The 24830-nt window shown below is 37.5% G+C and overlaps 2 protein-coding genes across 5 annotated transcripts in view; one reads left to right on the forward strand and one right to left on the reverse strand.

Moving 5' to 3' along the window:
* The window catches only part of PEAK1 (pseudopodium enriched atypical kinase 1), a 313862-nt gene extending 312659 nt beyond the window's left edge, over positions 1-1203 (reverse strand). The window contains exon 1 of one of the 2 annotated variants that reach the window (XM_043554944.1): positions 1001-1203. The gene's annotated coding sequence lies outside the window, so the exon portion shown is untranslated. The remainder of the gene's footprint in view (positions 1-1000) is intronic. The other variant, XM_043554943.1, reaches the window with a different exon arrangement.
* Positions 1204-1649: 446 nt separating this feature from the next.
* Positions 1650-24830, forward strand: part of HMG20A (high mobility group 20A) — a 69813-nt gene continuing 46632 nt past the window's right edge. For 2 of the 3 annotated variants that reach the window (XM_043554947.1, XM_043554946.1), the window contains exon 1: positions 1679-1979. The gene's annotated coding sequence lies outside the window, so the exon portion shown is untranslated. Of the gene's footprint in view, positions 1980-24830 lie in introns of all 3 variants that reach the window. The other variant, XM_043554945.1, reaches the window with a different exon arrangement.

Genomic DNA, 24830 nt, shown 5'->3' on the forward strand with positions numbered 1-24830 from the left:
TTCAACATAGCACCTTACCATATTTAACAGAAGCAGAAGAAAAATGTATTAGCTTTTCTATAGCAAAGCCAATAAAGATGAAATCATAGTTTTCTTTTAACTCGTCACTATCCCCTCAACGCCAGCCTTCTAATAACTCCATTCCAAAGCTCTCAAATTCTTAAACTTGGATATTGAAAACAAACAAACAAACCGGATTGCAAGAAAGTAACATTTAAAGGTGGGAAAGCTCCTCTTTCCTGTCGCTCTCAGCAGTCTTTAAGGTTGTCAAGGGAAGAAAAAAAAAATCAAATTCTCAGACGGATGGTGCAGGAGACGGGGCGGGGGAGGGAAGGGGGTTCAGACCGCTAGTCCTCAACGCGGGAGGTAAGGAAAGTAGCAAGAACGGATGAGTCAAAGGGCAAAGGAGAAACAAATTGACCAACCGAACCACTGAAAATCCCCAAACAACCGAGCAAACCCGCACGTTAGCGGGCTCACAAGCCGCAGGGCCAAGTTGAATAGGAAAGAGCCGTGGGGTTTCGTCCTGGCGCGGTTGGCGAGCCTGCGCCGGATCCTCCAGGGTTGGGAGCGGGATGACCGTGTAGACTGAAGAACGAGAAGCCCTTCCTGCCCCACTGCATCCAGCTCTTTACAGGCTTCACTTTCCCCAGCAGCCTCCCAGCCGCGCCCGGGGGCGTCCCTCGTCTCCAGGTCCCAAGTTTCCCTCCTCTGGGGGGCGCCGAGCTACCGGGGCCCCAGCCGCCGCGGGAGAGGGCGGGGGCGGGAGCGGGGGGCGCCAGAGGGCCCGGGGGCGGCGGGGCGCGGGGGTGACCGGAGATCCCGCGCCTGGCGGACGCACCCACCGCCTGGGCCCCCGCGGCGGCGCCACTCGACCCTGCGCCGCCCCCCCCCCCATTCTCCCAGGTCAGCGCCCTCACCCCAGGACGACCGTGGTCCCACAAATCGGCGCGAGAGGAGAAGGGAACCGAGGGGACGCGGGCAGCCCTGCCCCCGTTACCTGAAAGGAGCACATGCCGCTGTGGTGACCACCATTGCCGGCCGTCCCGTCCCCTTCCTGGTGACCAGGGCCGCCGCCACCGAGCAACTGACACTGACTAACAAGTAACTAACTACTCGCCGCCGCCGAGTCGGCCGCGCGCTCCCGGCCGCCCGCCCAGCCCACCAGCCTGCCCGCCTCCTCCCAGCCCCGCGCGCCGCCCCTCCGCGCGCACACTCTCCTTGACGAGCTAGCACGCGCGCGCGCACGAGCCCTCGGTACTCGGCATTCTCCCCAGTCTCGCCTCGGCCCCGAGGGAGGAGTCACGGTGAGGCCCCTCCTCTCGCGTGCCTACCTCCAGAAGATGAGCCTATGAGGGCGCCTGGCTGGCTGAGGAGGGCGTGGCCAAAGGAAGAAGGCGGGACGACCAGGACCTTGCACCGAAAGCGAAGGGAAATTTTGGTTCCATTAAGTTCCAGAGGAAAAGGGCAACGAAGTACTGGCCCTTGTGGTGCCGAAGTTCCCTGGTCAGCCTGCCCTCGAATACATAATGTGTATTTTCAAGGACTCCAGTATATAGTAATTACCGATTTAAATCCCAATACTTTCTGCAGGCCTTAGCAATTAAAAAAAAACTACATATCCCAGAAGTCTCCGCGAAAATAAATCTCACCTTGCGTAATCACGTAATCCTTCGCCGCATTTGAACAAAATAATCCCTTCATTATTCTGAAGGTATGGGGAATAATATTCCATTTTCCTACTCACCGGAACAATTTTAAATGCTACTGCGATAGCAAAAGTTGCCTATGGGAAGATGGTTAAGCGATTAAAGGGAAAGAGACGATATCAAAATAAAGTACTGCGGAGGAATTTTTTTCATGCTGTGAGACGTCGGAGTGAGAAGAGTGAAGGCGATTGAGAGGGGCTCAGGGAATTGTCCTCTGTGCAAGGGACTTTCTTTAGGCCCCAGGCCCCTGCCCACCCCTATCGTCAGCAGGTCAGTAAGCAAGGCGAGCTTCGGGGTAGCCACAGTGGAGGTACCCTTCACCCCTTGAAGATCATCTCTCTTTTGCTGTTGTTACTGGTTCGTCTCGGTTTGAGGCCGTCTGAATGGGGGCGCTTCACTTCCGGCTGGGGGAGGGGAGGAAGACCGTCCTGGGGGAGGGGGAAAACATAACCCATTTCCTGTGGGGGTAGGGTGATGGATTGGGGGTGTCCAACTCTCTTCTAGTGCCGGTGAAGGCTTGAAAAGGTGATACTTGGTGCCATTTGCATAGACGGTATCTTAAAGCCTTGGGATTGTGTTTTACGTGAAAAGTTATGTTGTTCCACAAAGTTGTGCTAATCACCAGTCTCCAGTCAGAATTTGAGTTTTGTTTCCATGTGTAAGATGGAAAATTTCCTTCCCCCCAAATTTTTTTTAAATGCCTTCATCAAAGTATTTGAAGACCCTTGTTAAAATTTCTCAGTTGTACAAGACAGACTTTCTTGTGTGATTAATGAATTGCCCACCTCTGCTCCCCTACTCAAGTCCAACCTTGACTGAGTGAGGTATAGTGGTGTTCTCTGCCTTGACATGCCACAGGAACTCTGTAGCTGCTCTTATAAGGAGGTGGTTCATTACAGGACTCAATGGTTTACATAAATTATGAGGCATTTTCGCCTTACAAGCGTGGAAGTATTGTACTGAAGTACTGAAATACTTGGTATTACCTCGACTGGTAACCATTGTTATCTTAAATTCTTAGGCCTGTTTATTTTAGGCTACAGATTTTACTCTGTACCTGAAAACAAGTTCCTCAGCCTTAAAAATTCTTACATGTAACTTAACATATAGCATTTGTGAAAGTTGTGCTTTAGTACATTTTTCCCCTTTATAACTTAATTAATTTCAGCACCAACTAAAAATTGGTATCTGCTCTTTGTGGTTTTAAATCATGGTGCAAGGATCATGGTACTCAGCTAGATTTTAAACAAGCAGAAAATGTGGCTCACAAAGGACCAAAGATGAATTAAGACAGAACTTTTTATTTGTCCTACATTCTTAATGTTTTATAAAAAACAAAAACTATATGTAAAGTGGTAATAAACACAATTTTGATTCCTTGGCTGCTCCTTTCAGGTACCACTGTGTGTGCGTGTACTGAAGGAATCAAACTTTTTGGAGCTTATGAAATCTCAACTTTCGTTATTTTAGAACATCAAGTGAACTGTAATGTCTTTAAAGACATTTTGAAAGAGTAAGGCCTGTGTACTTTTTCCTTTGGGATTTGTTACCTAATCTATCCTCAGAATTTGCAGCTGTTTTAATTATAGTTCTTTTAAAAAGCTATTTCATTTAGAGTTTAATAGAAAATGTGTTTTCAACTAAAGATTACAGTAAGGAAAATATGTTTTAACCTTCTGTAGACATAAAAACAAAAACAAAAACACTAAGGCCCTAAAATCAGTGAGTAACCTTTTGAAAGACAAAATTTCTGCAATAATTGAAAAGGCAAGACATGATAATGTCTCTTATTATTAATTGAAAGTTAGGAACATGTAGACTGCCTCGAGCAAGTATTAATTAATTGATTAGAAAGTGTTCACTATCGTCCATATTAATGTAATATAAAAGAAAATATGATATGACCACTCTGATAAATTAACTATTAAACTGTAGTATTAGGAATTCTTAAAGTAAGCAAAGTTTGTGGAACTGAATGAAAAAGATAGAGGAAATGTAGTTAAAATATTGATTGAGATACAAAGGCAGTGTTGCCTTTGGAAACTGGGAAGCAGAGTTTTTTTTTAATTGGTCTTTATGCTATCCCATGGAAGAATTGTAGTAATACAGAAATAAGAAAAATCGGGGCACCTGGGTGGCTTAGTGGGTTAAGCAACCGACCTCGCTCAGGTCACGATCACGTGGCCCATGAGTTTGAGCCCTGCGTAGGGCTCTGTGCTGACAGCTCAGAGCCTGGAGCCTACTTCAGATTCTGTGTCTCCCTCTCTCTGCCCCTAACCCACTCGTATTCTGTCTCTGTCTCTCTCAAAAATAAACATTAAAAAAAAAAAACTGTTGATGCCTTTAGGGTATTCAGATTAGATAACCCTTTTCTTTTCCAAAAACAGTCACTGGATGTACTGCTCCCAAAAGTTTGAAATATTAAAATAATAGGTCAAAATTCTGGATTCCACCTCACTGAAATTTGTTCACAGAGTACTAGATGCTATATAAAGTACGAAAGTGTCTTTTAGTTCTTTTGACCACCTTTCTTTGGAAAATCATGCTAATGTCTGACAACTGTTGTTTTGTTGTACGTTTGTTTTTGGTAGTTTGTTTCTGACATGGGGTTGAGTAGTAAAGAGAATATCCTATCAACTTGAATGTTTTTAAACTTACTACTCTGCTGTCTTTATCTCTATTTCAAGACCTTCAAGTGTATTCAAATGAGAATACCCCTTGCATGATTTTTCATTATGCCAGCAATAGTTAACTGAGTGCTTATTGTGGGATAGACCCTGTTCTAGGGACTTGTTTTTTTTTTGTTTTGTTTTGTTTTGTTTTGGTTTTGGTTTTTTTTTGTTTTTTTTTTTTAGGGACTTGTACTGTATCAGTGAGTATGGACAAATATCCATATTCTCTTGGAGTTTACTGTCTCCAAATGAAAAGTGGAATATTGCTCCCTTGGCATTCCTAAATAGGATTGATCGTATAATCATTGTCCGTATTCCTTCAAGAAGCAGCCCTAAATTTCATCTCTCTTGATCTTGATCATTAAGCCATTCTAAAACCAGTTTTGAATATTTCAGCCTAGTTTTCCTCCAGACCATTAAAGCCCCTCTGTTAAATATGTAGTCCTGTTCGTTGATACATACATCATGAACTTGCCATTCTGTCCTCCTTTATATAGTAAACACAAAAATGAGCAATAGAGAAAATAGGGTAACAGAGAGGTCTGGTTTCAAAACTGGTGTCCACCTTTTACTAACTGAGGTTGTTACCTTAAGCATTTTACTTGATCTCTCTGAGCCTCAGTTGCCATAAACCTAAATAGGGTTGTTTGGTGGATCAGAGATATTCTGTGTAAATCACCAAGCACAGTGCCTGGTGTCAGGAGCTTAATGAACACAATTATTTTGTTCCTAGTCTTGCTTCTGCTATTTTGACCGTTAGGATTTGCCTGCCTGTGTGTTTTAAGCCTTACATGTCCCCAAAAAGTATGGAGATGCAGTGCTAGAATTACTGAAATTAAGCCTTCTCCTATCAGCCTGCTTAGTTAGCTATCAAGATTTTATTTTTTATTCCTTGTAGGAAGGAGAAATCTCTAATTTCCACGATCACTTTAGAAAATACACATACTAGAAAAGTTTTGAGAAAAGATTAAGGAATCACCAAAGTAATGTGAATCGTTACAGAAAGACTTTCAAATGATTCTTCTAAACCTATTTAAATGCTAAGCCTAACATTCAAGAGCCTTCTCTCATTACCCATCTACACATTCCTAACAGGATTGGTCTCTGAAAAAAATTCTGTACTGTACTTAGCCTTTCAATCTTTGTTCTTGCTATCTTCTGCCTGAAACACTTTCTCTTTTCCTAGGAATCCCTATCTATCAAAATGCCATCGTCTTGGAAGCCCTACCACCTTCAACTTCAAGAAGTATTTTCTGATGTCGGTCCTTCTCACTCCACTCTCCCAAGCATATGTACTCTGCCCATTGACCCTCCAGAGCCTTTTGTACTTTCCTTATGGCATTTAATATCCAGTGCTGCTGCTGCTGCTGCTGTTTGTTTTTGTCGTTGCTATTTTTGTATGTAGAGTTTATGTACTGCCATAAAAGGCTGCAGACTATATCTTATTCCTATCTATGTCTGCTGAAATACCTGGCACAATGCCATTCACATCATAAGTATTCAGTGAATATTTGTGGAGTCGAATTGGCATTTGGGGTATGATGAAACTGATTAACTTTTTATCCACAATTTACACATTAAGCACAGTGACGAGCATACAACTCAAATATTTGCCAGATGAAGGAATGAGTAAGTCATCATTCTCACATTTGTGAGGATCTTAGGGTGTCAGTGTATCAATGAGCATATATTAAATGTCTAGTATATGATCAGAACCATGAGAATTGATCCCTGCCCTCAACTTAATTGGAAAGAAATAAGTTGCAGTTAATATGTGTAGACTGAAGACTTAAGGTGTTTGAGTGAAAATGGAGTGGTCAGTATGGAGTTGTTTGCATTGTGAGAGATAACCCAAGCTATCTGAACTTGGAAACAATAGATTTGTATATCAAGAGGTACTTAACTTGCGTTTCCACTCATAGTTTGCATACCCAAGAGAATTAAAATGTATTCACACAAAAACTTTTGTGCAAATGTTCATAGCAGCATTATTCATGAGAGCCAAAAAGACAATAGAAATAAACCCAAATGTTCACCAATTGTTGAATGAATACAGTATAGCCATACAATGAAATATCATTCATCAATAAAAAGGAATGAGGTAGTGATACATGCTATAACATGGATGAACCTTGAAAATGTTACACTCAAATAGCCAGACACAGAAAGCCACATAATGTATGATTGCATTTGTATGCGATATCCACAGAGACAGAAAGTATATTAGAGATGCCAGAGGCTGGAGGTGGGGATGGGGAGTAACTGCATATGGGTATGGAGTTGCTTTTGTGAGTAGTGAAAATGTTCTGGAATTACATAAGGTGATGGCTGTACAACCTTGATACTAGAATACCTTATGTAACAGCATTTAAAAACCACTTAATTGTACACGAAAGAGATATGTGAATTATATCTTTAAGAAAGAAGGAGGATCGGGTAAGAATGGGTATGAAGGTTTCTGGCTGTCTTCTGTCTTAATGAAGCAGGCAATGAGTCAATTAGTTTAGAAAGGTGTTGACAGAACAAAAAGACATCCTAGGATTTTGAAGGAATCTTCAGATTTCTTTTTGATTTGGTCAAGAATGTAGTATATAGTCAACTTGGTTTCTGTGTGAAGGTCATCTGAGTTTAGAGGGTGAAAGTATCAGAAGGCAAGGGGGTCTGCTAGCAATCAACAGTGAAGTTAATGGGGAAAGTTGCAGAGCAGAGACTAAGCAAAGATATTACAATTTGATTCTAACACTCTCCTGAGGTGATAAGAATAGAAAATCTTAAATGAGAAGGAACCAAAGGCAGTGACTGGAGAGGTCAATGCAAATAAAGGTATCCATTTGAAGAAACGTTTGAGTACCTTTTATGTGCCAGGCACTATTAAGTAAAACGATAGCTATTTTCCTTATTTGAATTATTGTCTTAGGATAAAGTCTTACGAGTAGGTTTATTTGTTTTAAGAGTATGGGCATTTTATAGTTCTCAATACAGTAGTTATATTAGTTCTCTAAAAGGCCATACTAATTTTTGATGTCACCAGCAATGTTTGAATGTTGTTTTTGCCATAAATTCACAGCAAGTTTTTGGCTAATTGAATAGATGTAAAATTAGTCTTTATTTTGGCTCTTGCTTTTTTAATATACCATTTTCTATACCATGGAATTGGCATCTATTGAAGCATGAAAGAATTCAAAGCCTTTATATTTGCTCCCCCATCTAAAATGGCTTTTTTAAAAGATAGGGATTTTTTAGGACCCTAGAAATGAAACCAGCTCTAATTTGAATCAGCCTAGAAACTACCGTATTTTCTAAATGATACTCACATTTCAAACCACAGTTAGCCATAATTCCAAGTACCATTTGGTTAACCTGATTCTAATAATTTGGTGTAGTAGGTATTAGTTAACTTCATTTTACATATGAGAAAATTGAGGCTTAGAGACCTCAGATCACTTGCCCACAATCACTTAACTAATATGTGATAGAGACATGATTTGAATGCCTCTCAGGTGAATTATCATTCTCATACTCCATGACCCCTCAGTATCACTACTAAAATTTTCTAGGGGCTAACCGAAGCTGGAAGAGAAATCTGAAGTGGAATTTGGATAGTCAGGCACCTACTTCTGCTCATAATGAAGCAGTTAACAGAGAAGTTTTTCATTCGTTTCATTTTTTTTCTTGGGGGGGCTATCATGCATAGACAAAGAGAGGAAGGACTCTCTGTAAGCCACATTTTCAGGGCCCTTTCTGTTTTTTCCTAATAGTCAAAATCTACAAGGGAGGAAAGGAGGATGAAGGCACTGGTAGGAAAGCAACTGCCTTGGAGTATACACAGTGAGATTCATCTGACAGTAGATGGAGCAGACAAATGGCCCTAAGAGAGTCCCACAAAGTAACTTTTAAAATAATAATTTCAAGGCACCTGGGTGGCTCCATCACTTAAGTGTCCAACTTCGACTCAGGTCTTGATCTCAGTTTGTGGTTTGAGCCCTGCATCGGGCTCTGTGCTGACAGCCAGAGCCTGGAGCCTGCTTCGGATTCTGTGTCTCCCTCTCTCTCTGCACTCCCCCAGTTATGCTCTGTCTCTTTCTGTCTCTCAAAAATAAATAATCATTAAAAAAATAATAATAACTTCAAGTCTAACCTGGTAACAAGGTTAATACGGTATTCAAATCATGGTAGGTGTTAGCAAAAGAAGAGAGATTCTTTCATTTTTATTCAAGTATAGTATATTCACTAAACTAATTTAAGATTAGGAAAATTAAACAAGAGATGCCACGTTCCAGTACTGGGTTTTAGTAAGATAAAACATAGTCCAAAGGCGGTTAAGGCCCAAAATTATGCACCAAGCAAATGACACAGTTGGTGCCAGAATATACACCTCCTGCATCCCAGCACATTTTACTGGGAAAATAATTTTTTCAGTATATAAATTGACTGAAGTAAGGGACAACAATAACGTGTGTGGTCATTTTGTAGTTTATATGTATAATTTTTCTTTGTAACTTATTATCCTTAAGAGAGATCATTTCTCTGTATATCTTCAAACAATAATAATAGAGATCCACACACCAGATTACTAAACATTAGAATATTAGGTTAGAATAAGCGATACTGAAGACCAAGTTAAACCCTGGTGTATCAATCTCTCTGTAAATTACACCTAAATAATATTTATCTGTATCCGGTGTTACATTGATGAGGGTGAGAAACATATCTTTTGAAAACTTACACAGTAACATTATTCACAGAAAATTATGATGCATACGTTTGTGTATTTGTATTCAACCATTGGAATTTTCAAAACAGCCCAGTCCTTTTTCCATCCCTACTCCTTTAAGTGAAACTAATACCCCTCCTTCACAAGAAATAATATCCAGATACTCTACTTTTTTCTTTCTTAGCCTCAAAATGTGTATCTTTATTCTCTTTCCCATCTCCACACTTCTTTCATTCCTGTACACCATCACTTTAATTCCTATTCTCTTAACACAGACCTTTCACTTTTGTTGCTGGTGGTTATCACAATTACCACAACTCTTTGGGGAAACAATATAGCTGTTTTATAAGCAGTAATAAAGTGTTCATAGTCTTGAGCCAGTAATTGCACTGATAGGATTTTATTCTGAGAAAATACTTCAAATAAGGAAAATAGTTAAAGGCACAAAAGTCAATAATACTGATATCTGTCAAAAAATGGAAACCTTCTAACTATCCAACAATAAAGAAACGGTTGAGCAAATTATTATCTATCTGTTCAGTAGGCTCTTAGACATTTTTCACAATAGTTTCTTTTAAAATACATAGAAAAATGTCTTAAGAATTTTTTGTCAAAAGTTTTTTTTCAAAAAAGGAAAAAAATAAATAGAAGAAAACAGTAGAAAATTTATGTGATTTGTATATATTTCTGAAGCATTTGTTTTTCCTGTATAATAACTGACATTTATTGAACATTTACTGGTGTCAGGCACAGTACTAAGGCAATATTATGGAAGTAGTGTTGAGTAGTTAGTAAGAAAAGTGCTGTAGAGTCAAATTCTAGCTCCATCACTTACTACTATGTGACCTTGAAAAGGAAATGGGAGATAATAACCGTATCTACATTAAATCCACATAAAGTGCCTGTCACATAGTAAGCCCCCAGTAAGTGTTTTTGCTACTAGACTTTTTACAGATATGCTTCATTTAATCTTCACACCCTTGTAACAACTTTATAAGGTAGTATTTTCATTTTAGATAAAGGAAAATTGAAACTCAGAATGTTTAGATATCTAGGTTAAGTAACTTGCTAAAGTCACAGCTGGTAGACAGTAGAGTTTTGGTTGAGAACCTTGCTATGACTTCCACTTCTGGCTTTGAAGGAGTAGGTTGCTACAGACTAATGCTTTTGGTGAGAACAACATGAAAAGGCAAATATCAAAAAAGAAAAAGAAAAAAAGCATTAGAGACATACTAAGATAGCCAGGACTTAAGAAACCAAAATTATGGAGCCCAGGGAACTGCAAAGCATATATGTTCTATGCTTCATTTTTTCCCTGTAGGAATTTGCTTAATTCATAGTACAAGAGAAGAAATTATGAAACTTAGCAGAGGATTCTGCTAGAAGTAGAGGAACAAGTGTAGGGCTAGGTACACAAAAATTGGGGTTTAGGGATCCCTGGGAGGCCAGGACTGAAGGGCCAGAATCCTAGAAGAGAAGGTTAGGCACTAAGAAGTGATTTTTTAAATTTATTTTTCCCTCAAGGTATTTGCTGCGCAGAGTCAAAGGCTAAGAAGCTAAGCACAAAACCTCTGAAAAGCAGAGTGAAATTTTTGTCCATCTCATAATGTTAAGAAACAAAAGTTAAAATTGTGGTCCCTCCAAGGAGGAAAGAACCTATAAACATCCCAGGCTCTCAAGTAGGATTCCCTAAAGGACTACATACACCCTTAAGTGTTGGCAAACTAGAGGTAGAGAGGGAGCCCTACAAAAATTGCCACCTAACTTCAAATCAGTTCAGTTTCAGATGGAAATAAAATGATCTATTCTGTTGTTCCTCTCCAGAGGAGAGGATGATTTCTCTCTGAAGGGAGTAATATCATCCAAAGCTTCCATAATTTTTCATATACAAGATCTACCTTTGAGAGCAAAAATTATCAGGCATATGAAAATAGTAGGATTGAGAGAAAATGCAATGATAACAGTTAAAGAAGTAATCCAGATTATCAGGCACAGACTGTGACTAGTAGATTTAAAAAAATAGATGCTAAGATAGATCCCTTGAGGGACCACATGGGAGGATCAAGGGAGGGTGCAGATAGAGAGAGCCACAGGACCTGGGACATCTGCTTTTATGAGATTCCATGGGTGAAGTGTTTTGGACTTCCCAGGCTAAGGCTCGACTGGTCAATTGAAACCAAAAGAAAAGAATTTTGGTAAGCCCCAAGGGGATCTTACCTAGGAGGCACATAAGAGGAAAGCCCTGGGAGGCCTTGTTATTATAAGGGCTGTTGGGGAAGTCATATGAGGAACTTACATTTATGTGTGACACTACAGGCTACTGTCTAAGGCATGTGCTTTCATGAGGGGGGAATGTCAGTTTAAGCCCCCCGCCCCCGGCTGCTTGGCCAAACAAAATGGACACCAAGGCAGCGATACCATGGAGTAGCTTAGCTAAACTTTTGACATAATGACTGAGAATTTTCCAAAACTGATGAAAAGACATCAAGACGTGGGTTTCAAAAGTGCAATAAATCCCAAGCAGAATACATGCAAGGAGTACCAAACTTGGGCACTTTGTAGTAAAACTGCTGAAAGTATCCAGAGAATTAATGACCCTTCATATTCAAAAGAACAATGATAAAACTGTCATCTGACTTCTTAACAGAAATAATGGAGGTCAAAAAAAACAGAGGAATGAAATCTTTAAAGTGCTTAAAAAAATAATTGCTTATCAATCTAAAATTCTATTCCCAATGAAAATGTTGTTCCAAAGTAAATGAGACATAAAGAGATTTCCAGAAAAATAACTGAAACAACTTATTACATGTAGACTGTCACTGATGGATACAGCCACATTAATATTGACTATATAAAACAATAATGTCTTTTGGGGTTTTAACTATATATAAATTTAAAATGTATGATAATTGTAACACAAAAGGTGGGATCAGTGTAAATGGAAATGAAATATACTAAGGTCCCAGCATTGTCTGGGAAATACAGTTACTAATGTTTTATTAGACTAAAATAAGTCAATGATGCTTCTCTTGTATAACCAATAAAAGAACACTAAATGAATGTATACCTAAGAGAAAAACAGAATAAAAAGTTACTAGATTAATCCAAAAGAAGGAAAGAAGAGAAAAAGAACATATAACAGATGAGACAGAAACAATAATAACATAATAGGTAGAAACCAAATTTTATTTAAAAAATAATTAAAACACAATCATTGTCAGATTGATTTGTTTTTAATCCAACCATGTACTGCTTATGAAAGACATACCGTAAATGTAAAGGCCCAGAATGACTGGAAGTAAAAGAATGGAAAACATATGTCATATAAACACTAAACAAAATATACATGGTATAATGTATAATATATATTAATAGCAATATACAGTAGACCTGAATACAAGAATGACTAGAAATAAGAATATTTCATAATTATAAAGGGGTCATTTTTTTAAGATTGTTTTAAGTAATCTAACCTCGACACGGGGCTCAAACCCATAACCCCAAGATCAAGAGTCTCACGCTTCACCGATAGCCAGCCACACACCCTAAAAGGGTCATTCTGTCAGCAAAATGTAAGGGCTGTAAGTTTGTACATGTCTAGTAATACAGCTTCAAAAATTTTTTTTTCAAGTTCATGCACATCTTTTGCCAAAATAGATCATATGATGGGCCATAGAGAAAGCCTCAACAAATTCAATCCAGAATATGTTATCTAACCACAGTAGAATTAAGTAAGAAATAGATTATAGAAAAGTAGCTGGTAAACTCCCCACAAAATACATTTCCAAATAACCCTTTGAATCAAAAAGAAAGCACTATGGAATTAGAACATATTTGCAACAGAATGATAATGAAAATATAGTATATCTAAATATATTTGAATCTTCTAAAGCTATATTTGATAGGAAATTTGTAGGTATAAATGCATGTATTAGAAAAGAAAAAGTCAAAAATCAGTGATTTAAATATCCATCTCAAGAAAATGGGAAAAGAACAGCAAATTAAACCCAAAGTAAATAGAAAAAAAATTATGAAATGTAGAAATTAATGAAATAGAAAGCAAATGCACAATAGGAAATATCAACAAAGCCAAGTTTGTTCTTTAAAAAATCAGTAAGATGCACAGACCTTTATCAATACTGATCAAGAAAAAAAGAGAACACAGTATTAGGAACGAAAAAGAAGACATTTCTCTACAAATTTTACAGATGTTAAAATGGTAAGAGATATTATAAACAACTTTATGCAAACAGAGTTAAATTTTAGGTGAAATGGTAAACATACTTTACCAAAATTGGCACATTGAAGAAATGGAATATACGAATACTGTCTGTTAAAAATGTTGAGTCCATTCTTTAAATTTTGTTTGCAAAGAAAACCATACCTAGGTGACTTTACTGGTGCAATCTGATAAATGTTTAAAGAACAAATAACTCCAGTCCTACTCAAAATAGAATCCAACTTGTTTTCTGAAATCAGCAAAGCCATGATGCCAAAACCCAACCATGACATTTGGAGAGAAGATATTTACACGCCAGTCTTTCATGAACCAAGTAATACATTTGTATTACTTGGGAATGTAGAAAGTCCAAAAGAATCTACAAATTATTAGAATTAATAAATGAATTTAGCAAGGCTACTTGATGCAAGGTCAAAATACAAAATTTATATACAAGCAACAAAAATTTAGAAAATGAAATTTATGAAAACAGTACCATTTACAGTTGAATCAAAAAAAATCGAACTTAAGTCTTGCAAGACCTTTTGACAGAGACTTTGACAGAAATTAAGAGCTAATAATCTGTAGTCACATTGGGAAACTCAGTACTGTGAAGATTAACTCCTTCCCAAATTGTTTTATAGCTTAAGTAGAATCCTAAAAAAATGCCAGGTATAGGGTAGAAAGAGGGAATGATAAATTGATTTCATTTTTTAAGTTTATTTTGAGAAAGAATGCACATGCATGAGCGGGGGAGGGGCACAGAAAGAAGGAGAAAGAGATAATCCCAAGCAGGCTGTACAATGCCAGCACGGAGCCTGACACGTGTCTCAAACTCAGGAACCACAAGATCATGACCTGAGCCGATATCAAGAGTCAGATCTCAACTGACTGAGCCACCCAGGCACCCCACAAATTGATTTTAAAATCCATATGGACATGAAAAGGACTAAGAGTAGTTAAGAAATCTTAACAAAGCCGATGACTTTCATTACCAAGTGACAGGGTTTACTATAAAGCTACAGTTATTAGCATCATATTTGCACAGAGATAGACAAATGGATCTATGGAACAAAATAAAGAGTCCAGAAACATTGTACCATATACGTGATTACTTATGACAGCAAAGGCACTGCAGTACAGTAGGGAAAGAATGGATTTTTCAATCAATAGTGCTGGGTCATGTGGGGAGAAAAAAAATGAATCTTGATTCCTACCTCACAACAAGAATCAATTCCAGTTGGATCATAAATCTAAATGTTAAAGATAAAAGTTTAGAGAAAAACTGAAAACATCCTAACAATCTTGGAATAGGTAAAGATCCAAAAGGGAAGGAGAAGATTGATTAATGGGACTTTATTAAAATTAAGAAATTCTGTTCATCAAATGACACTATTATAAGAGTGAACAAACAAGTCACAGAGTGAGAAGACAGACTTGTAATCCATGTATCCAGTAAAGGACTTGTGGCACTCTTTAAAATCAGTAAGAGAAAAAAAGACCATCAAATTTCAAAAAGGACAAAATACTTGAAAGGTGCTCCACAAAAGAAATTACCCAAAGACCAATATGCATCCATTAATTGTTAATCATTGAATAAATTCAAATCAAAACCATAGTGAGATACCACTGCATACCTATGAAATGGCTAAAATTTTAAAAGACTGACAATGTCAAGTACTGTTGCTGTGGAACAACTGAAACTCATGCTACTGGTAGATGTGTATGTAAATCATTATAACTATTTTGGAAGTCACTTTGGCTGTATATTCTAAAAGTAAACATACATATATCCTCTAATCTAGCTATGCCTGGTGCATACCCAACAAAAATCTATACATACATTCACCAAAGGCAAGAATGAACAAGGGTATTCATAGTAGCATTATTAATAGCCTTAATAGCAGAAAGAGTGAATAAATTATTCTTGTAACAACATGGATGATTATCAAGCATATTGCTGAACAAAAGAAGCCAGACAAAGATTAATATATAGTGTATGGATTAAGTTCAAAAACGAACAAAACAAATTTATGGTGTTAGAACTCACACCAGTTACTTTTATGGGGATAGAGAATGGGAGGGGTTACAAGGCAAGTGAAAGTCATACTTTTCACAAGGTATGCACTTACAATTTGTATCATTTAGTTTACTTAACCTCTTCCAAATGATTTTAAAGGTTATGTTATTTTTCTAGACACCCCACACACTATTTACACCTACACTCCATCAAAAGGGTTCTTGCCAGATCACTAGTAACTTCCATGTTGCCAAAAAACAGACATTTTTCACATTCTCATGTTACCTCCTAGCAACATTTGGGTTTATCTTTTTTTCTTCAAGTACTCTGACCCATTCACTCCTGGTTTTCTGACTGCCTCTGTTCATGTCTTCTGGGACACCTTAGCGAACTCCTCTGTTCATCTTCTAATTAAGGAGTTCCTCGGGACTCAATACTCTTATTCTACCATCTCTCCCCAGGATATCTCTTACATTCTTGACTTAAAATACCAGCTACCATATGTGCTGAAAATTCCTAAATTCCTATCTCTAGTCCAGACTTCTGAGCTCTAGGGTCTCGTAGCCAGCTTCCAACTTGATATTTATCTCAACAGCATCTTACAGTGAACATATTCAGTGTTAAGCTCTTGTTCCTTCTGTATTTCTACATCTTTGGTCTTCCTGATGTCTAGAAATCTGAACTCCAAAAATATTTACTAACTTCCTAATTAAACATCTTGTATCATTCTTAAGACCTTTCATTACCATGCACATGCGCATGCATGAACATACACAAACACACGCCCATCCAGACCACTACTAGATTATATTGATTTTGCTTCCTAAATAGATCTTGAATTCACCCTCTGTGCTACATCTGCACTCCCAGCACCCTATTTCAAGCCACCATCGTTTTGTGGTAGACTATTGCAATAGCTTACAACTAGTCTTTTTTTTTTTTTTTTTTAATATTTGTTTATTTATTTATTTGGGGAGGAGGGTAGCAGACAGGGAATCCCAAGCAGGCTCCACATTCAGCACAGAGCTCAATGCAGGGCTTGATCCCACGACCATGAGATCATGACCTGAGCCAAAATCAAGAGTCGGACACTCAACCAACTGAGCCACCCAGGCGCACCACCAATGGATCCTTCTAGATCCATTCTTACTACCCGTTAGTCCATTCTTCACACAGAACTTAGAATGATCCTTTCAAAAGTATAAATATATCATGTCTTTCCTTAAAATTCTTTCTAGGTTTGCTCTTATGCTTTGGAGAAAACCCAAATCTTTAACATAACCCCACGTCTCTGCAGAATTTAGTTTTTGCCTCTCTCTTTACTGCTCTCCTTTCCTATAATTTTCTGCAGCCTTCTCTCACTTCCTCCAAAGCACCAAGTTCTTTCTCACCTCAAGGCCTGATAAAGCTAGTTATTCAGCATGGAATGTACCTATTTAACATTCCACTCCCCCTCCTTGGAGAAGTGCCCTGTCTAAATGACAACTCCTATTATTTTATAGTGTGCTGTTTTCCTTCATAGAATTTTTTTTATTTTAATTTTTATTTATTGGTCTATTTGTTTGATGTCTTTCACCTCAAACCATCACGTTTGTGGCAACAGAGATTGTTTTGTTCCCTGGTGTAGTCTGGTATCTTAAATAAATGCCCATGTTATGTGTTTAGTAAATATGGTAAATGAGAAAAGATAGCACTCCCCCTTAGGTAAAGTATAAGTCAGGAACCATTTCATATGTGTGCCTATACCCTGGGAGCATGAAGGGGTTACTTGTTCCCTTTGGTTTAGTCCTTTATTTCTTCAGAATTGCTCTCTGAGAAAGGCACCGCGTAATCATTGTATTGCCTGGAGACCATTTTTGATGGTAAGTCAGTCTTCTCGGTGATGTATATTTTATGTGGTAAGCTGAACTGTCAGTTGTGGGCAGATTTTATTTAAGCCCCCAAAGAGGACTATGCCTGCCCACATTTCTTAGGTTAAAGCTCTTAAAAACTAGAGGTAAAGTGTTCTCAGTGGCAATCTTGACTAAGTAATTTTTTTTTTCTTGTAATTCCTTTTTTTTTTTTTCTTGTAATTCTTAGGGCACTAAAAAGGAAAGGTGGTCTAACTGCATTTGCTTACTGCTGAGATTGACAATATTGTTTGTGTAAAGATTATTAGCTGCTTTGGTCGTATAAATATGTCAAAATGCCACCACAATAAGTATATGACACGCCTTTTAATCATAAGGCAAAAACAACTACATTTCATAATATTTATGTCTTCATATATGTTTTATAAGCTATACAGACCTATCACGATTTAGTATTACAGAATATTCTTTATTTTCTTAAGAGCTTGTGTTTGTTTTCTTCATCTTAGACTTACTTTTTAATTAAAATTTTTATGGTTTCTAAGCTAATTTCAATAAAATGAGATGCCAAATTGTATATTTGGTAGAAAATGGTAAGTCCAACAATTTGAAGCAGTGTTCAGGCCACTAACATGAAAAAAAAATTCCTGTTTACTACCAATTTTAGGCCAGATAAATTTCATTTCAAGAGGAACAGTTTTAAGGATTTATCATATTTCTTAATGTACTGTAAATGAGGCATTCTTTATGTCTAAAATCTAAATATTGTACTTAGAATTCTCCCATAAATTGAAAAAAAAAATGCCAAATGTTTATTGTGCCTCTAATTATGTAGGTTCAGGGCTGTGGTGGAGAAAGGGGAATAGAACAGGAATGAGGATTTTGAGTGCTTAGAAAAGTTTCTGACATCATCGTCATCATCATTACTCTCCCTTTAGAGAGTTAATTGTTAATTTTCTGTTAATGAAATAATTTTTAAACCTTATCTATTTATTGATATTTGCACATTTACCAGACATTCATAGCTATTTTCATATCAATGAAATTAGGACTCATAGGAGTTTTTAAATGTCTGCTCTCAGGTATGACTAATTAACTTTCTGAATTTCACAATCCTCTGGTTGCTACTGCCAGCTTTTTCTTCAGGTTTTTAAAATGTAGATTAGTGACTCTAGAGCTAGTGAAATAATATATTAGAGGAATATTTGAATTTCTTTCTATAGTATTACAACAATATATAAATGTGGTACATTATGGTTATAGGGGGGTGGGGAGTTTCAAGTACAGGGAACTCTGCCATATGTAAGAACAGTCTTCTCAAGCTAATTGCCAATTTAGGGAGTGTATTAAATAAACATAATGGTTTTTATGTTTATTTCAAAAAAGGGGAAAGAGCAGCTTTGTTTTGCCAGAAAGACAATGTCAGCTGCTACCCATTTATTTCCTAGCAAAACAAACTACTTGGAAAATTCTAATTGGCAGGTTTCTTCTCCCTGGCGTTTAATTAAAATCTTTCTCTAGCAATACATGATACTGAGGATAGTGTACAGATTCATTTATTGTACCAAGAAAGACTTGGGCCAACCATATCTTCATAGCTTTCAGGCATCACTAATTATGTGTCTTCTCTGATTTGTTTAACACTATCATTGGTAAGGAGTAGCGTAAATACATTGTTTACAATCTTCCCTATTATGCCTATGTCACCATTTCTAGAGTTGTAGTCATTTCTGCAAAGAGTTTAATGTTTTTTTTAGATAAGTAAAACTTTATCACACTAGAAATTACAACTCAATTTTTGTGTGCAGCTTAATGTCTGTGATGTAATAAAATAATCCTGGTGCATAGGATTGGAACTGATCTCTATTTGCATCCTACCTTAGAGTGCTAACCTATAGATGAATATTGCTGCTCCAAGGGAGTGGAAGACTAAGGATGAATTGATGTAATTGCATCTTTATTATTAAAAACTAGAAAATGCTTAGCCAATAGTAAAGCAACCATTTTTATATATCAAGGACACCATCTTGTTAGTCAACAGTTGATATCATCTGATAGGAGGCTTGAGTTCAAAGATTTGAAATTCAAAATGCTGTTTTTCAGATAGATTAAGTGGATTTAAATTCAGTGGTTTATCATTTTTTGAGTATAGTATAATGATCGTGAGAGCTTTTTTCCTCCTAAGCACTTACATTGTTAATTAAATCATTTCCTTTTTTTTTTTTTTCTTCCAAACTGTTCCTTAAGCATGTGTTTAACCTGGTGTGTTCAACTCTTAGCTGAGCTTCATGTTTAATTGTTTCAGTACTTAGTAAGTATGCATGATAAAAAAATAAATTGTAGCTACAGATCTGAACTTACTTTGCTATGACCTGTAATAGTCTGCTCTACATTCTGCTCTTTGTCTTTCAAGGAAATCACATCACCCAAAACTTATAACCTACTTTACTACAATAGTGCTGCCATGTTTTGGGAGCCTAGAAGGCAGATTGAAATTTAACTGGCATCAAGGGATCTCAGTTGGTTTAACAGCTTCTCCTACCTTACTTGGCAGTGCATGTATAATAATATTGAATGGCATTCACTGTCAAGAGATTTTGGAGTTGATAGTAATAGAAATGTATTGCAGGAAAGAACATAGATACTGTGGTTAAAAGGTTATGGGAGAGAGGCACCTCGGTGACTCAGTTGGTTAAGCATCCGACTCTTGATTTCAGGTCAGGTCATGATCTCACAGTTCATGGGTTCAAGCCCTGTGTTGGGCTGTGCGCTGACAGCACAGAGCCTGCTTGGGATTCTCTCTCTGCCTCTCCCCTGCTTACGCACAGTCTCTCCCTCTCCCTCAAAATAAATAAACTTAAAAATAAATAAACAGTTATGGGAGAGACTAGAAATTAGTCTGGTAACTTGTTAATTTGAAGAGCTAATTTAAACATGTGTTTAAATGTATATGATACTGTGGAAAATAATCTCCCAGTTCAAAAATTAAGAGTAAACTCCATCATAAATAGAACTAAAGGTATATGTGAAGCATTAAATCTTATGATACTCATTTATTTTATCTTTTCATAATTGTGTTTCTTTCATGGACATAAGCTATTTGATATAGTTTATTGTTCTTTTATTTACTAAGAAGGTCAAGGCTGAACTTTTTACTGAGTATTTACCAGCTCCATGTAACAGTCTTATTGGCAAACCAGATGCATCTTACACCCTGGAGGGTAAATTTGTGAGCTATTACCTGTGAGTACAAATAGAGGGTACTAAAGATGTGATTTCAGTGTAGGGAAGATATAGTTGTTTTTAATGTTGTTTTAATTTAAACTTTTTGTGTTCTATTTCATATAAACATGTCAAGGTTCCTTCTCCTGATCTCAAAACTGGCTTAAGGTGATCATTCGCTATTACGGAGCCAAATGTTATTGCTTATTCTAATGATAAAATAATGTATTCGTATTGTAAAAAATTTGAAATTTAAACACTCAAAACAAACATAACTTTTATACTTAGAGAGAAATTTAAAAAGAAAATAGTAAAAAAAAACACTTGAAGACAGTGGGTAGCCTCTTGAATAATTTTAAACAAGGCGTGATATGCATGATTAGACTTGTATTCTAGAATGATCACTGGCAGCTGTATGGAAACAGATTGGTGGCAGGAAGGACAGGTAGGAGGCTGTTGGTGTACTCAGGCCAAGAAAACTAAAGGCTTTAACTGGGGCATAATAACAGGAACACAGAAGAGAGGACAGAATCAGCTGGGCTTGCTAAGAGATTCAGTGTGGTGGGAAGAGCAGGGGAAATGGCTGAAAAGGACTCCAGGTTTTTTGCTTTAGTGACAGAGTGGAGTACTCTCAACTGACATGGAGAACATGGGGGCTGGAATAGATTTTGGGGAAAAGATGATGGATTCAGTTTTATAGCTATTAAGTGTAAATTGCCTATAGCACATGAAAGGAAGATCCCTGATAATAGAGTTTAAGTGCCAAGCGTTAGATGAATAAAAAGTCAATACCTCCAGAGGAGTTCAGAAAAGTCTGAGAGTTGGATGTCAAATGCTAAACTCACTTGGCTATCCTAGCACATTTAGTTTTCTCCTTTGTAAATCAGTGCATCATTGAGCAGTGTGCAGTTTAAGCGTTCAGTTCATTGTTGCTGATGAGAATCTTCACTTGTGTGTAGGATTTCCCTGGTTCAGTCTGATAGATGACCTTCACTGTCTTCAGGCATTTAATCCATCCATATTTCTGTGCCAGATCCATAAAAACATCAGTTTCATGGCACCTTTGGTCTTGGAGAGCACAGCCATGCAAGATTTTTTCTCTCAGATTCCAGTAAAGCATTATTGGCGCACCTGGGTGGCTCAGTCGGTTGGGCGTCCCAACTTTGGCTCAGGTCATGATCTCGGAGTTTGTGGATTCAAGCCCTGCGTAGGGCTCTGTGCTGACAGCTTGGTGCCTGGAGCCTGCTTCGGATTCTGTGTCTCCCTCTTTCTCTGCCCCTCCTCCACTCATGCTCTGTCTCTCTCTCTCTCTCTCTCTCAAAAATAAATAAACATTAAAACATTTAAAAAACAAATAATAAAGCATTACTGTTGGTAGATTTTCCTTCTTGTTCTTACTTTATATTCTGCCTCAAAACTTCCCCAGAGTCATGAAATGAATATATTTTATTTTGCATAATTCATGTTGCAGATGATCTGTAGATAATCTTAAATCTGTCTTGATTAGTCTGTGAAATAAAGGACAAAATGGTAAGACTATGAGATTGTAGCTGTATAAAAGGGCAATCACAGATATGAAATGATAATACAAGCAAACTTTTAGTGTTGACTTTTTAATTTTTTTAATGCAGTTCCTTTTTTTTCGGTTTTTAATGTTTATATATTTTGAGAGAGAGAGTGCACACACAAGCTGGGTAAAGGCAGAGAGAGAGGGGGAGAGAGAGAATCCCAAGCAGACTCTGCACAGTCAGCGCAGAACCCAGCACAGGGCTCGAACCCACAAACTGTGAGACCATGACCTGAGCCGAAACCAAGGGTCAGATGCTCAACTGGCTGAGCTACCCAGGTGCCCTGTGTTTGGCTTTTTGAACAGAATGCCTGAGTACTACCAGAACATACGTTATCTTGAGTGTGAAAAAATCTCATTCTTGTTTTATATTTATCTCCTGAACTTTATAGACTTTTAATGTAGAGACATTAAAATACACAATTCCATGAATGCGTCAATTGGCTCTTTGAGGTTAGAGAAACACTTTTATGTTTGTTCATGAAGTCCGCTCTGATTCATCGCTTTAGACATAATAACCACTGCTTTCTATATATTCATCCTTATTTGGTATGTACTGGCCAAAATAATCACCCCTGACTTGACTTATTTTTTATCTAAGAAATATACTTCTCATCGTCCCTGCCTAAACATTTGGTGGTAGACATTCTCCAAATCCAAATGAGTTAGGTATCTTTCATAAGGAACTGTGGTATTCTAATGTGTTAATCATTGAGAGATGTTCCTTCCTGCTCTCATAAGCATACAGATGTGACCAGCTATATACTGTAAATTTTGACCTACATTTAAAATTCATATTTTGATTAAAGATCTACAAGCTAGTAATCAACTCAGGTTGAAGCTTAACTTTAGAATACTTTGGTTGAAAGAGTAGAGTTCAACAGAGATGCTGAGAAAGCAAATGAAAGAAATATGGACTAATAAAAATACAGAATTCTAGAATTTTTAGAGCTGAAAGGAATCTCAGCAGGCATCAGAGAGTATTGGGATAACTGAAGGAATATGATTTAGAAGAGGGAGCAAAAACACTTGTTCTATTTTTCCCCAAAGGAGTAGAATGAGAACCCAAGGGCAGGAGCTCCTTAGGAATAGATTTGGAGTTCATCATGAAGAAAATCCTAATGGTCAGAGCCTTTCAGACATTCTCAAGAGAAGCATTCAGGTTGGGACCTGAACCTTGGATGTGTAGTTAGACCTGATGATCTTTGTGGGAACTGTCAGTCCTGGAATTCTTACCTAAACGAATGCTTCCTTTTTTTCTCCTAACTTTAAAACAGTAAAGTGCACAAATGTTAAATGAACAGGTCAACAAATCTGTACATATATAGGCACCAGTGAATATTTCCAGCACTTCAGAAGGCTCTCCTGTCAGTACCCTCTTTCCCCCTACCCTAGATAACCGCTATGCTGATTTGTGCCCCAAAGAGTAATTTTATCTGTACTTGAACATCACATAAATGGATTCACAGAATATTTACTCTCTGGGTCCGGTTTCTTTTGACATCCTTTTGTCTGTGAGGTTCATTTATGTTGCATGTAGCAGTAGTTCAATCTGTGCAGATGTTGTGTCAATCTCGTTGTGGAAATATACCATACTGTATCCTTGCCACTGTTGATGGAAGTGGGTTGGTTCCATTTTGAGCCTGTTTTTAATAATGGGGCTATGCACATTCTTATACATGTCTTTTGATGAACATTAGTACTCCTTTCTCTAGAATATATTACTAGGAATGCAATTGCTGGTTCATAGGATAGGTTAATTTTAGCAGTTACTGCCAGTTTTCCAGAGTGATTGTGCACATTTAAATTCCCACCAGCAACATAGGAGAATTTCATTTCCTCCTCATGCTTATCAACACTGTGTATTGTCAGTCTTTTATTTTAGCCATTTTGGTGAATAAACTGTAGTATTTCTTTTTCTACGGTTATTGATCATTTAGATGGGCTCTTTTATGAAGTACTTGCTTTATTTTGTATCCCCTTTTTTAAAAAAATGGATCATTTCTCTTCACCTTACTGATTTGTAGGAGTTCTTTATACATTCTGAATATGAGTCTTTAGGGGATGTACATGTTACAAATATTATTTCTATCTGTGGCTTACTTTTTTACTTTTAGTATGATCTTTGCTGAACAGATGTTCTTAATTTTGGTGAACTCCAGTTTATCATTTTTCTCTTCTCTGGTGAGTGCCTTTTGCTTCCTCTTTAAAAAGTTTTTGCCTAGGGGCGCCTGAGTGGCTCAGTTGATTAAGTGGTTAAATGTCCGACTTCGGTTCAGGTCATGGGTTCGTGGGTTCAACCCCCACATCGGGCTCTGTGCTGACAGCTCAGAGCCTGGAGCCTGCTTCAGATTCTGTGTCTCCCTCTCTCTCTCTGCCCCTCCCCCACTCATGTTCTGTCTCTCTCTGTCTCTCAAAAATAAATAAACGTTAAACAAAAAAAATTTTTTAAATAAATAAAAATAAAGTCTTTGCCTAGCCCAAGATTATGAAGACATTTTGATCAATAATTCTTAAATTCTGATACTAAGTTAGATAATGGTAAACTTTCATTGGTTCACACATCAAAACAAAAAAAAAAAAGAAATGCACAGAATTGTTTTATTTTCTCCCATAATTTAATTCTTTTTTTAAAAAAAGTTTTCTTTATTTATTTTTGAGAGAGAGAGACAGAGAGTGAGTGGGGGAGGGGTAGAGAGAGAGGGAGAGAGAGAGAATCCCAAGCAGGCTCTATGCTGTCAGCACGGAGCCCGATGTGGGGCTCGAACTCACACTGTGAGATCATGACCTGAGCTGAAACTAAGAGTCAGACTCAGCTGACTGAGCCACCCAGACACCCCTCCCATAACCTAATTCT

The sequence above is a fragment of the Prionailurus bengalensis genome, chromosome B3 (assembly GCF_016509475.1).
Source record: "Prionailurus bengalensis isolate Pbe53 chromosome B3, Fcat_Pben_1.1_paternal_pri, whole genome shotgun sequence".
NCBI lineage: Eukaryota > Metazoa > Chordata > Mammalia > Carnivora > Felidae > Prionailurus > Prionailurus bengalensis.